This window comes from Vicugna pacos, chromosome 10 (genome assembly GCF_048564905.1).
Source record: "Vicugna pacos chromosome 10, VicPac4, whole genome shotgun sequence".
Taxonomy (NCBI): domain Eukaryota; kingdom Metazoa; phylum Chordata; class Mammalia; order Artiodactyla; family Camelidae; genus Vicugna; species Vicugna pacos.
The window spans coordinates 36,166,805-36,180,284 of NC_132996.1; the positions used below are offsets into that span (position 1 = coordinate 36,166,805).

General features: G+C 34.8%; 1 protein-coding gene across 8 annotated transcripts in view; it reads right to left on the reverse strand.

Moving 5' to 3' along the window:
- Nucleotides 1-13,480, reverse strand: part of PTH (parathyroid hormone) — a 98,241-nt gene that overhangs the window by 58,590 nt on the left and 26,171 nt on the right. Inside the window, exon 3 of one of the 8 annotated variants that reach the window (XR_012076590.1) lies at nucleotides 7,750-8,018. The exons of the other annotated variants lie outside the window; for them this stretch is intronic. The gene's annotated coding sequence lies outside the window, so the exon portion shown is untranslated. Of the gene's footprint in view, nucleotides 1-7,749; nucleotides 8,019-13,480 lie in introns of those variants that run through there. 8 annotated transcript variants of the gene reach the window in all.

Genomic DNA, 13,480 nt, shown 5'->3' on the forward strand with positions numbered 1-13,480 from the left:
ATTATATTATTTTATTTTGAGGAAGGGAGAGGTAATTAGCTTTTTTTAGTTTTAGAAGAGGTACTGGGGATTGAACCCAGGACCTTCTGTATGCTAAGCATGCACTCTACCACTGAGCTATACCCACTCCACTTCACTTTAACCATTTTAAAGTATGCAATTTGGCGATTTAGTACATTCACAATGTTGTGCAACCATACCGTTATCTAATTCCAGAACATCATTACCTGAAAAAGAAACCCTGTAAGTATTAGACATTCACGCCACATCCCTCTCCCCCACCAAGCCCCTGGCAATTACTGATCAGCTTTATATCTCTATGGTCTCTATGTCCCTTATGCTGAATATTTCATACAAATGGAATCATGTAATATGTGGTCTTTCGTGTCTGGCTGTTTTCACTTAGAATTTTTTGAGATTCATCCATGTTGTAGTATGTATCAGTACTTCATTTCTTTTTATTGTCAAACAATACCCCATTATGGATATACCACATTTTATTTATTCATTAATCAGTCATGGGCATTTTGGGCTGTTTTCATTTTTTGGCTATTATCAGTAATGCTGCTATGAACATTCCTGTACAAGTTTTTGTCTGACCATCTTTTTTCAATTCTCTTGTAATATATACCTAGTAATAGAATTGATGAGTCTTATGGTAACTCTGTGTTTTAACATTTTGAAGAACTGTTAAACTACTTTCCAAAATAGCCACACCATTTTACATTCCCAGCAACTTATGAGGGTTATAGTTGCTCCACTTTCTTGCCAGTACATCTTATTTTCCTATTTTTAAATTATACCCATCCTAGTGGATATGCAGTGATAGCTCATTTTGGTTTCAAATTGCATTTTTCTAATGATTAATGCTGTCAGACACATTTTCATGTGTAGCAGCCATTTTTATATCTTTTTTGGAGAAATGTCCATTCAAATCCTCTTCTTATTTTTTTTTAACTGGACTGTTTGTCTTTTTGTTGATGAGTTGTAAGAGTATATGTATCTATATCTATATCTATATCTATATCTATATCTATTCTTTTTTAATTGAAGTACTATCAGTTACAATGTGTCAATTTCTGGTGTATAGCACAATGTCTCAGTCATGTATATATATTCTGAATAGTAGATCCTTATTAGATATTTGAGTGGCAAATGTTTTCTCCCATTCTGTGGGTTGTCTTTCAACTTTCTTGATAGTGTCCTACAATGCACAAGAGATTTTTATTTTAATAAAGTCTAAGATCTATTTTTTCTTTTCTATTTCTTATATATGTTTTGCTTTTGTTTTTCATGTCATAGCTAAGATTTCACTCCCATATCCAAGAAATGGAATTTGCACCTATGTTTTCCTCTGAGAGTTTTATATTATCTCTTACATTTAGAATTCGATGCATCTAGAGTTGATTTTTGTGTATGGTGTGAAGGGTCCAACTTCATTCCAATGCAGATGGATATCCAGTTGTCCCAGCACTATCTCTTGAAAAGACTGTTCTTGTCCCACTGAATAGTGTTGGCACCTTTGTTGAATATCAGTTGGCCATAAATGCGAGGTTTTTATTCCAGACCTTCAGTTCTATGTCATTGACTTATGTGTCATGTCTATCCTTATATCAATATCATGCTGTTTCAATCACTATGGCTTTGCAGTAAGTTTTGAAGTTTAGAATTGTGAATCCTCCAACTTTGTTCTTTTTCAAGATTGTTTTGGCTATTCTGGGTCCCGTACTACTCTATATGAGTTTTAGGATCAGCTTGTCCATTTCTGAAAAGTAGGTATTGAAATTTTGATAGAAATTGCATTGAATCTGTAAATTTGGGAAATATTACCATCTTAACAATATTGTCTTCCAATCAATGAACACAGAATGTCTTTCTCTTTATTCAAGTTTTCTTTAATTTCTTTCAGCAGTGTTTTATAGTTTTCAGTTTATAAGTCTTGCACCTTCTTAGTTAAATTTATTTCTAAGTATTTTATTATTTTTGATGATATTGTAAATAGAATTGTTTTCTTAATTTCATTTTCAGATTCTTCATTGCTAGAGTACAGAAACATAACATTTTTGTATATGTTCTTGTATCCTACAACTTTACTGAATTCATTTATTAGCTCTATTAGTCTTTAAATAGATTCTTTAGGGCTTTATATATTTAAAATTATGTTATTTGTGAATAGAAATAGCTTTACTTTACTTCTTTTCCAATTTGGATGACTTTTATTTCTTTTTCTTGTCTAACTGCCCTGACTAGAACTTACAATACAATATTGATTAGAAGTGATGAAAGCAAATATCCTTGTCCTGTTCCTGATTTTAGGGAGAAGCCTTTAAGTATGATGTTAGCTGTGAGTTTTTCATTAATGCCCTTTATCAGGTTGGGGAAGATTCCTTCTCTTCCTGGTTTGTAGAGTTGTTTTTCCCCCTTGAAAGTGTGTTGGAATTTGTCAAATGCTTTTTTTGTATCTACTGAGGTGATCATGTGACTTCCCCCCTTCATTTTCATAATATGGTGCATTACAGAGACTGATTTTCATATTGAACTACTCTTACATTCCTCTAATAAATCTTACTTAGTCATGGTATATAATCCTTTTAATATGCTCCTGGATTTCACTTGCTAGTCTTCTGCTGAGGAATTTTACACCTATATTCATAAAGGACAGTGGCCTGTATTTTCTTTTATTGTGATTTCTTTGTCTTGCTTTGCTATCAAAGGAATACTGGCCTCACACAAGGAGTTAGACAGTGTTATCTTCTATTCTATTTTTTGAAGGTGTCTGAGAAGAATTGATGTTAATTCTTCAAATTTTTGATAAAATTCAACAGTGAATGAAAGTCCTGAGCTCTTATTAGTTGGAAGTTTTTAGATAAGTGAATCAATCTTTTCACTTGCTACAGGTCTATTCAAATTTTCTATATACTCTTTAGTCAGTTTTAGTAGTTTGTGTGTTTCTAGGTATTTGTCTATTTCATCCAGGTTATCTAATTTGTTGTGTACAATTTTCATAGCCTTCTCTTATAAACCTATTTATTTAAGATTGAAAATAATGTCCCTATTTTCATTCTTCATCTCATTAATCTGAGATCAAGAATCTCAAATCTCTGTTTTTTTTTGCTTGGTCATTCTAGCCAAAAATTTGTCAATGTTGATTTTTTCAAAGGATCAACTTTTGGTTTCACTGAGTCTTTCTATTGTTTTTCTGTTTTCTATTTTGTTTATCTCCGCTTTAATCTTTATTGTTCCCTTTCTTCTAGTTGCTTTGGGTTTAGTTTGCTCTTCTTTCTCTAATTCCTTAAGGTACAATGTTGGGTTGTGGATTTGAGATCTTTCTTCTTTTTTTTTTTTTTAACTCCATTTATATTACTGTAAAATATTGTTTATACATAATTTTGGTTTCTTTTTTTAATGTAGATGTTTACAACTATAAATTTCCCTCTGAGCACTGCTGCTGCTCCATCCCGTAAGTTTTGGTATGTTGTGTTTTTGTTTTCATTCATATCAAAGTATTTTCTAGTTTCCCTTTTGATTTCTTCTCTGACCCACTGGTTGTTTAAGACTGTGTGGTTTAATTTCAACATATTTGTGAATCTTCCAGATTTTCTTCTTTATTCATTTCTAATTTCATACCATTGTTGCCAGATGTTACATCATTTCAATATTTTAAACTTTATTGAGATTTATTTCGTGGCCTAGCATGTTCTGTGCTGAAGAATGTTCTCTATGCACTTGTGAATAATGTTAGTTCAGCTGTTTTGGGGCTGAAGTATTCTATATTTGTTGGTTAGGTCTGGTTGATTTATAGTGCCATTCAAGTCTTATATTTCCTTGTTTATTTTTTGTCTAGTTGTTCTATTGATTATTGAAAGTGAGGTGTGGAAGTTTCCAATTATTTTTGTTGAACTGTCTATTTCTCCCTTCAACTCTGTCAGTTTTTGCTTAATACATTTTAGAACTCTGGTGTTAGTTTTATGTATGTTTGCAATTGTTTTATCTTCTGGATGAATTTACTATTTTATTATTATGTAATGTCCTTCTTTATCTTGTGTAACAATTTTTGTCTTAAAGTCTATTTTGTCTGATATTAGAATAGCTGCTCAAGTTCTCTTTTGCTTACTGTTTGCTCTGTTGGTACTGAAATCTCTTTTTCCATTCCTTCATTCTCAGTCTATTTGTAGCTTGGATCTAAAATGAGTTTCTTATAGACAGCATATAGTTGGATAAAGTTTCTATCCATTCTGCCAATTTCTGCTTTAAATTTGAGAGTTTAATACATTTATATTTAATGTAATAACTGATAGAGAAGGATTTAGTTTTGTGATTTGTGTATTTGTTTTCCATATGTCTTATATGTTTTATTCCTTAGTTACTCCATTACTGCCTTCTTTTGTGCTAAATAGTTTTTACTTAAATAATAGTTTTCTAGTATGTCATTTTTTTCTTTTTAATTCCTTTACTATATATTCTCTAATTATTTTATTAATGGTAGCCCATGGAATTACAATTGACATCTTAATTTATAACAAGATAGTTCTATTTAGCTATGTGGTTACCTTTATAAGTGTTCTTTATTTCTTCGTCTGAACTGGGGTTTACTGTCTGGTGTCCTTTTATTTCAGATTAAAGGACTCCTTTTATCATCTCCTGTAGAGGAAGGTTTACTAAAAACTATTTTCTCAGTTTTTATTTTTATGGGAAGTCTTGGTTTCTTCCCTTTTTTGTTAGATTTTGTGTGTGTGTGGTATAAAACACAACATAAATTTACCATTTTAACAACTTTTAAGGGCATGTTACAGTACTGACAACTATATGCATATAGTGGTACAACAGTTCTCTAGAATGTTTTCATCTTGCATCACTGAAACTCTGTACCCACTGAACAACAACTCTAATTTCCTCTCACTCCAGCCCCTGACAATCACTATTATTTCTGTTTCTATGAGTTTGATTACTTTAGATATCTCATATAAATTGACTGAAGAGTATTTTTTGTGTGTATGATTGGCTCATTTTTCTTAGCATACTGTCTTCAAGGTTTATCCTTGCTGTAGTTTATGGCAAATTTTTCTTCTTTTAAAAGACTGAGCAATATTCTATTGTATGTATGTACAATATTTTCTTTATCCTTTTATCCAATGATGGACATTTAGGTTGCTTCCACATCCTGGCTATTGTGAATAATGCTGCAATAAGTATATCTCTTTCATTGTTGCAAGATCATTTTGCTGGATATATAAATCTTGGTTGACAGTTTTGTTCTTTTAGCATTTGAATATGGCATCTCACACCCTTTGGCCTCCATGGTTTCAGTTAAGAAATCAACTGTTAATCTTACTTATGATCCCTTGTACTTGACAAGTCATTTCTCTCTTGCTGCTTTGATGATTCTCCTTGACTTTGATTTTTGACAATTTGATTCTAATGTGTCATGGTGTGTATTTCTTCAATTTTTGTCCTATTTGAAGTTCACTGAGCTTTCTGAATATGAAGATTCACATCTTTCATCGAATCTAGGAGGTTTTCAGCCATTATTTCTTCAAATATTTTTTCTGCCTTGTCTTCTCTCCTGGGATTCCCATTACATATATGTTCATATACTTAATGGTGTCTCACAGGTCTCTGAAACTCATTTTTCTTCATTCATTTTTCTTTGTGCTCTTCAGATTGGGAAATCTCAATTGACCTATCTACAAGCTCACTGATTCTTTCTTCTGCATTCTTAAATCTGCTGTTGAACCCCTCAAGTGAATTTTTAATGTCAGTTATATACTTTTCAACTCCAGAATTTTATTTGGTTCATTTTAAAATAATTTCTATTTCTTTATTGATATCCTCTATTTGATGAGATTTTGTTTTCTCAGTATCCTTTACTTCGTTGTACAAAGTACCTTTTGAATATTATAATGTGGCATCTCCAGAGATCATATTCTTCCCTCCCCAAGGCTTAGTGAGCCTGTTTGTTGTAGTTGTTGTTTGTTTGTTTATTGAGTTTTCTGAATTAATTTGGTAAACTCTTTTTTTGTCCTGTGGGGCCACTGAAGTCTCTGTTCAATTATTAGTGGTCAGCTAATAGAGAGAATTTCCTTTAATTCCTGGAACAACAACTACAGAAAACCTCCCAGTTTGTTAAGGACCTCCATGTGCATGTTATGATACACATTCAACACTCAGATGGTAACAACTCTGCCTTAGCCTTCACTCCCCACTTGAGCAGAGACTGAAGGCCAGCTAGAGGTGACAGTTCAGGGTCTTCTTGGGTGGTCTTTCTGAACATACACCAGCCCTGGGCATGCGCCAGCCTTCTATAGTCTCAGGAAGATGTGGAAACTTCTCAAAGGCCTTATTCCCCAAAGCATCTCATTTCCCAGGATATCTTCCCAAACTTTTCTATTTTTCCATTGCTTGTTCCAACTGTGTTGTTGTTGTTGTTGTTGTTGTTGTTTCCTCAGGCAGCAACAGACAATACATTTGCCTTTAAATGTTTTTGACAAATACCTCCAGGTAACTGCCTTAGCATTGGGAAAGACCCAAGTTAGGTGAAATGAAGGCAAGCCCTTTTATTTGGTCCTTCAGGGAACCACCAGACAAGTCAAAAGAAATCACCACAATTCTTTGAGAATAAGGTCTGTTCTGCCCTCTCTAGTACTTGGAACATATGCCTAGAATGCAAAGTGTTATCTTGAAGGCTGCTGCTGAATGAACCAGAGAGTGGAGGATGGAGGATGAGGAGTAAAAATTAAAATATCACAAAGCTTTCATATCAAGATTCAGCTGTTTCAGCTTAATATCCAAAATAAAAAGAAATCCAACCAAAAACTGGGTAGAAGACCTAAATAGACATTTTTCCAAAGAATACAGACAAATGGCCAACAGGCACATGAAAAGATGCTCAATATTTCTAATTATTAGAGAAATGCAAATCAAGACTACAATGAAGTACCACTCATACCAGTCAGAATGGCCATCATTAAGAAGTCCACAAATGATAAATGCTGTAGAAGGTGTGGAGAAAAGGGATCTCTCCTATACTGTTGGTGGGAATGTAAATTGATGCAGCTACTATGAAGGACAGTAGGGAGGTTCCTTAAAAAATTAAAAATAGAGTTACCATATGATCCAGCAACCCCACTCCTGGGTATATATCTGGAGAAAACTCTAAGAACATGAACCCCAAAGTTTATAGCAGCACTATTTAACAATAGTCAAGACATGGAAGCAACCTAAATGCCTACTGACAGATAACTAGATAAAGAAGCTGTGGTACATTTTATACAATGGAATACTATTCAGCCATGAAAAGAATAAAATAATGTCATTTGCAGCAACATGGGACCTAGAGATGATCATATTAAGTGAAGTAAGTCAGACAAAGACAAATATCATATATTATCACTTATATGTGGAGTCTAAAAAAAGAAGATACAAATTTTATTTACAAACCAGAAATAGACTCACAGACATCAAAAACAAACTATGGCTACCAAAGGGAAAAAGGGAGGAGGAATAAATTTGGAGTTTGGAATTAACAGACATACATTACTATATATAAAATAGATAAACAAGGACCTATTGTATAGCATAGGGAACTACATTCAATTTCTTGTATAAGCTATAATGGCAAAGAATCTGAAAAAAATATATATATTATATATATGTGTAACTGAAGTGCTTTGCTGTACACCTGAAACTGTTGTCAAAAAATCAGCCTCTGCACCCCGAAAAGTGAATTCAAACTTGGAGGCAGAGTTTTGGGAGCAAAATAAAGAGCAGCTTTATTGCTTTGCCCAGCAAAAGGGAGTCACAGTAGGCTAATGCCTTGGAAACTGTGAATCCATCTTGGGATTGGGGTCTTGAGGTTTTATAGAAAAACTGGATGGAACCGAAAAGGTGATCACAATCACGGCATTTTACAAGGTGTTACATTCTCTTCATCTTGATAAGAGCTTGCTGTTGTTATGGAGGAATTTAGGAGGCTTTGCCCCTTTTCTTGAGGTTGAGTTCATGATGTTCTTTCAAGATCTCTAGGACAGAAGGATAAGTTATTCGATAAGAGTGCACAGGGAGGGGAGTGTGTTAGTCATAAGATCAGTTTAGCTAAAAGTACAGGCCTGAACAACTCAAGAGCCATCTTGTTAGTTTTCTGCTCTTTCAAAACTAACATTGCAAATCAACTACACTTCAGTAAAAATAAAATTAAAAAAATGTAACTAAAAAAAAAGATTCAGCTGTTTTTTTCTTGATTAAGTATTTGCCTGGTTACTGTCAACTTTTTATTAGTTTCTAGAGGTTCTGATAAAGTTGGTTGTGACAGCTTTTTGCCAGTTTGCTTACTGCTTTTGTGGAGGGACAGAACTTTGGATTTCCCCTCCTTTAAAATTTTCACTTATGTCACTCTGATTTAGATTGTTGAAATTCATTTTAAGAACTTTCTACCTCCATGGTTATAAATATATTCCCTTAAATTTCCTTTTATTCTTTGAAAGATGTAGTTTTTTTTAAAACATGGGTCTGAAATTTATTTTTGTAAAAAATGTGAGAAAAAAATTGTGGTAGGCTGAATAGTGGTCCCCCAAGAATCCTGAACGTTATCAAATATGGCAAAAGGAATTGTGCAAATGTAACTAAGGATTTTGAAATGAAGAAATTATCCTGCATTATCTGAGTGAGTCTGAAGTAATCACAAGGGTCCTTATAAGGAGGAGGCAGGAGATCAGAGTAAATAGTACTAGGAGATGTGACAGTGATGGAAGCAAGAGGTTGGAGAGCTACAAGGAATAAGCCATGAGGCAAGGAATGCAAGGCAGCCTCTAGGGCATAAAAAAGTAAGGATACATTCTTTCCTGAAGCCTACAGAAGGAATGCAGCCCTGCTGCTATCTTGATTTCAAATGTCTGACCTCCAGAATTCTAAGAGAATAAATTTGTGTCGCTTTAAACCACAAGGTTTGTGGTAACTTGTTAAATAGAAATAGAAAACAAATACAGAGCTCTTACTTCAAATTTTAGCCAAAGGAATGAGATATCACCTCACACCTGTCAGAATAGCTATCATCAAAAAGTCTACAAACAACAAATGTTGGTGAGGATGTGGAGAAAAGGGAACACTAGTACACTGTTGGTGGGAACATAAATTGGTTCAGTCACTGTGGGAAACAGTATGGAGGTTTCTCAAAACACTAAAAATAGAACTATCATCTGACCTAGCAATTCCACTCCTAGGTATTTATCCAAAGAAAATGAAAACATTAATTCAAGAAGGTACATGCACCCTAATGTTCATAGCAGCATTACTCACAATAGTCAAGATTTGAAAGCAATCTAAGTATCCATCAACAGATGAATGGATAAAGAAGATGGGATACACACACACAGACACACACAGACACACACACACACACACACACACACACAGTAGAATATTACTCAGCCATGAAAAAAATTGCCATTTGTAGCAACATGAATGAACCTGGAGGATATTATGCTTAGTGAAATAAGTCAGATGGAGAAAGACAAACGCCATATGTTACCACTTACATGTGGAACCTAAAAAATAAAACAAACAAATAAATATAACAAAATAGTAACATATCCACAGATATAGAAAATAAACTAGTGGTTACCAGTGGGGAGAGGGAAGTGGGGAGGGGCAAGATAAGAAGTACAAATTACTATGTATAAAATAAACATGCTGCAAGGATATATTGTGCAGCACAGGGAATACAACCAATATTTTATAACTTTAAATGACATGTAACCTATAAAATATATTGAATCACTAATGTTGTACACCTGAAACTGATATAATATTTTAAATCAACTATACTTCAATAAAAAAATTTAGCCAAAGGAATATCCCAATGCCAAGAACTGAAAATGTATCCTCTCACTGATTGGAAATGCAGGGGTTGAAGGGTTGGGGTTGGGTGGGATGAGAGGGTTGTGTAAGAGTAACATGATCTGAATTCTGTTTTAAAGAATCACTATGGCTGCTGTCTTAACAACAAACTATTTGGGAAGGTGGGATATAAAAAGCAGGAAGGTAAATGAGGAGATTTGATTATTCCAGTTGAGAGCTATGGTGGCTTGAATCCAGGAGCATAAGTGGTAGTGATAATTGGTCAGACTCTAGTTACATTTTAAAGGTAGAAGAAATAGGATTTCCAGAGGGATTGGATGAGGTGTGAGAAATAGAGAAATCTAGGGTGATTTTTTCTGTTGTTCTGAACAATAGAATGGAGTTGTCACTTATTAAAATAAGAAAAACTATATGAGGAGCAGGTTTGGAGGAAGAAAGATAGTTATTAGTCATATAAACTTTACACTTTCTAAGTGGAGTTACCAAGAAGGGGTAGGAAAAGTTACTGACTTGAGATGGGGTAGAGGTCAGGGCTAGAGATAAGAATTTGGGGAGTCATCAGCATATAGATGCCGCTTAAAGTGATGAGACTGGATGAAATAATGTACGGAGGGAAGGTAGATAAAGAAGAGGGCTGGGTGTTAAGCCTTGGTGGACTCCAGTAAATGCTAAGGAGGAGAAATCAACAATGTAGACTCTGAATGAATGGCCTATGAGGTAGAAGGAAAATCAAAGGGATATGATGTCCTGAAAGCCAAGTGAAGAAACATTTCATGAAAGAGGAAATGGGCAAATGTATCAAAGACTGCTAAGTTAACAAGGTGAAACCAAAAATAACCACTGGATCTGGAAACATGAAAATTGATAACTTTGCCAAAGTTGCAGAGATAAAGCCTGATTGGGAAGATTTAAGAGGGAATATGAGGACAGGAAATAAAATAGGGATAATAAACAACTCTTTTGAGGAGTTTTGCAGTAAAGTGGCCTTGAGAAATAAAGCAGCATTTGCAAGGGGAAGTGTGGTCAAGAAGCACATTTTGGGACATGCAAAAATATTGCAAAATTATATGGCTCTGAGTATCCTCTAGCTAGTCTGACTAATATCTTAATCCTCTGCAAGCTCTCTAATCCACTCTACCCTTTGGAAGTCTTGGTTGTAAGCAAAATGTTCTACTCCCTCACCCTGTTCTCTGAAAATTTGCCCATTTGTATGGATCAGTTCCATGTGCACCAAGTTGGGCTGAGAGTGGAGGAGATCAAATCCCAACCACCGATAGCCCCTGCTCCTTCTCCTTTATGGGGAATTCATCAGTAGATACCTTCTGTTTTCAGTGATGCTCTTCCCAGGGATTCTCATATTAGAATCAGTTCTGGCCTTTGTTAAAGATACAAATACCTTGCTTCTAGCCCAGATTTACAGGCCACAATCTCTTTAAGTACATACAAGTCTGGGAATGACTGCTACTTTTTACTCTTTCCTTTCCTGGTTCTCTTCATTTCTTTAGCTCTGTACCTAGGCTCCTAATACTTGCCTCTGGCATTCCTGACTATGTAATGTGAAGGAAAAGCCCAGCTGGGCTAACGAGCTAAGTCACAAATCTAAGCGTGATAAGTGTCGGTTTACTGATAAAAGTTCTGCCGGGCTAACTCGTAAATCTGAAGTTTAGTGTCAGTTTACTGGGCTAACAAGCTAACTCGTAAATCCAAGCTCAACAAGTGTCAGTAACGTGATCTGTTCCAAATTGATAAGCTCCAGTGTACTAATTTCTTGCTTTTTGTTGTTTGAACCTTATTGGCTAATAGCCCCATATTTGTAATTAACCCTATAAAACCTCATGTGCACGTCTTGGAGGTGCTCAGAGCTTTGGAGCAGAAGTCCCTCTGAGCCCGCCAGCGTAATAAATCTGAGTACTCCAACCCTCCGAGTGGTGCTTGTTTCTTGGCTGGCCTGTCATTTCCGTAACAGTAAGACCCCTTTTTATACATACTACCCTATCTCTATCTCAGATATGACTCTGTTATTCATCATTTGGCCCTAGGATCTTTGAGAGTGTAAAAGATACTCCATCTTTGGCCTCATAGCCTTACAGTTCAAGGAAGCCGATAGCAGCCCTAAACCTATTTGAGTTACCTTGGAAGGCAGCCAGATAGAAAGCTTCGTGATCGGATGGTCAACTAAAGATGTGATGGTGTTAGAGAAACTGAGTTAAATATGCCACTTACACTTTGACTATGTAAAAAGTGGCATAGCAGGGTCATCCAAGAAAGAGTCATTTCTAGAGGAAAGGAAGACACAAATATTTGTGAAATGGCAGAGTTAGAAAGAAGCTTTAAGATAGAACTGGAGTTCTTTAAGTATTTAACATTTGTATGACACAAGGGCAAAAAAATTTTTATAAACAATATGTAACTGTTACCTAGTCACTGTCTCAAGTGATGCAAGAGAAAAGTAGTGTTCAGTAAAACAGGTCAGAATTTGAATTCTTTTTTTTTAATGTTGCAAATTCTGAGTTTGTTTGTTTTGGGTTTTTTTGTTAGTTTTTTTTGTTTTTTTTTTTTTACAATTTCATATCTTTTCTTTTTCAGGAGGAAGGTAATTCGGTTTTTATTTATTTATTTTAACAGAGGTATCAGGACCTTGCATATGCTAAGCATGCACTCTACCACTGAGCTATACACTCCCCCACCAGAGTCTGAATTTTATCTCTGCTATCTATCCATTTGGGTGATCTTGGGCAGTAGATTACTCAACGTCCCTAAATTTATCTCTTTTTTTTAATCTGTAAAGTAGAGAGAATGGCACTTTCTACAGTAACAGTTATGTGGATTGAATACAAATTTTATGTGTAGTGACTAGGACACTATGTATTCAATAAATGGTACATTTTCCCCACTCCATGCTCCCACAGGAATCCAAGACTTAATTAAATATGGGCAACTTGATAAAATTTGACTTGGGGCCCTGTGTTTTAAACTTACGTTTTATGCAGAAGTATCAATCTTACCAAGTTCTATACTAAGAAGTAAAGTTATCCTGTGACTCAGAGAGACTTCCAGATTTAGTAAAACAACAGTCCTCATAAACCCGGTCTATAGCAACATAAGGCATAAGCCACCTATCTCCCTGCTCCTGAGATAAAATCAGCAAATTTCTAAAGTTCTTTTAAAAAGTGAGAATTTTTTTCAAAAGCTGAGTCGGAGCCAGGTAAGGAAGGCACTATTTCAGAGAAAGGTAAGTCAGACGTACAATAGTCAGAAAATGTTTTTAAAGAACAAAGTAAATAAAAATGCTTACAAAATCAAAAATTTTCCCGAAGGTGGAAATAAAAGGAAAGAAACTGCAAACATTTTCCATCCTCTGGCTCATCTATTAATTTATCATCTGTTTAAGCTTAAAAACAAAGCAGAACAAACAAAAAAGAAACAAAATAAAATTAAATGCAAAATCATGTCCCACTGAATGTGATTCTAAGCCAGAGGTTGTCTACCTAACAATTTATCTCACTTGCTGATTTCTTCTTGGGCTGCACAAAGGAAACTCAAAGGACCAAATAAAGGGTTACATTCCTAAAGCTAGAAAACCTGTCATTTCACTCCTACAAAATGACCAAACACCTCTAAAGCCCCC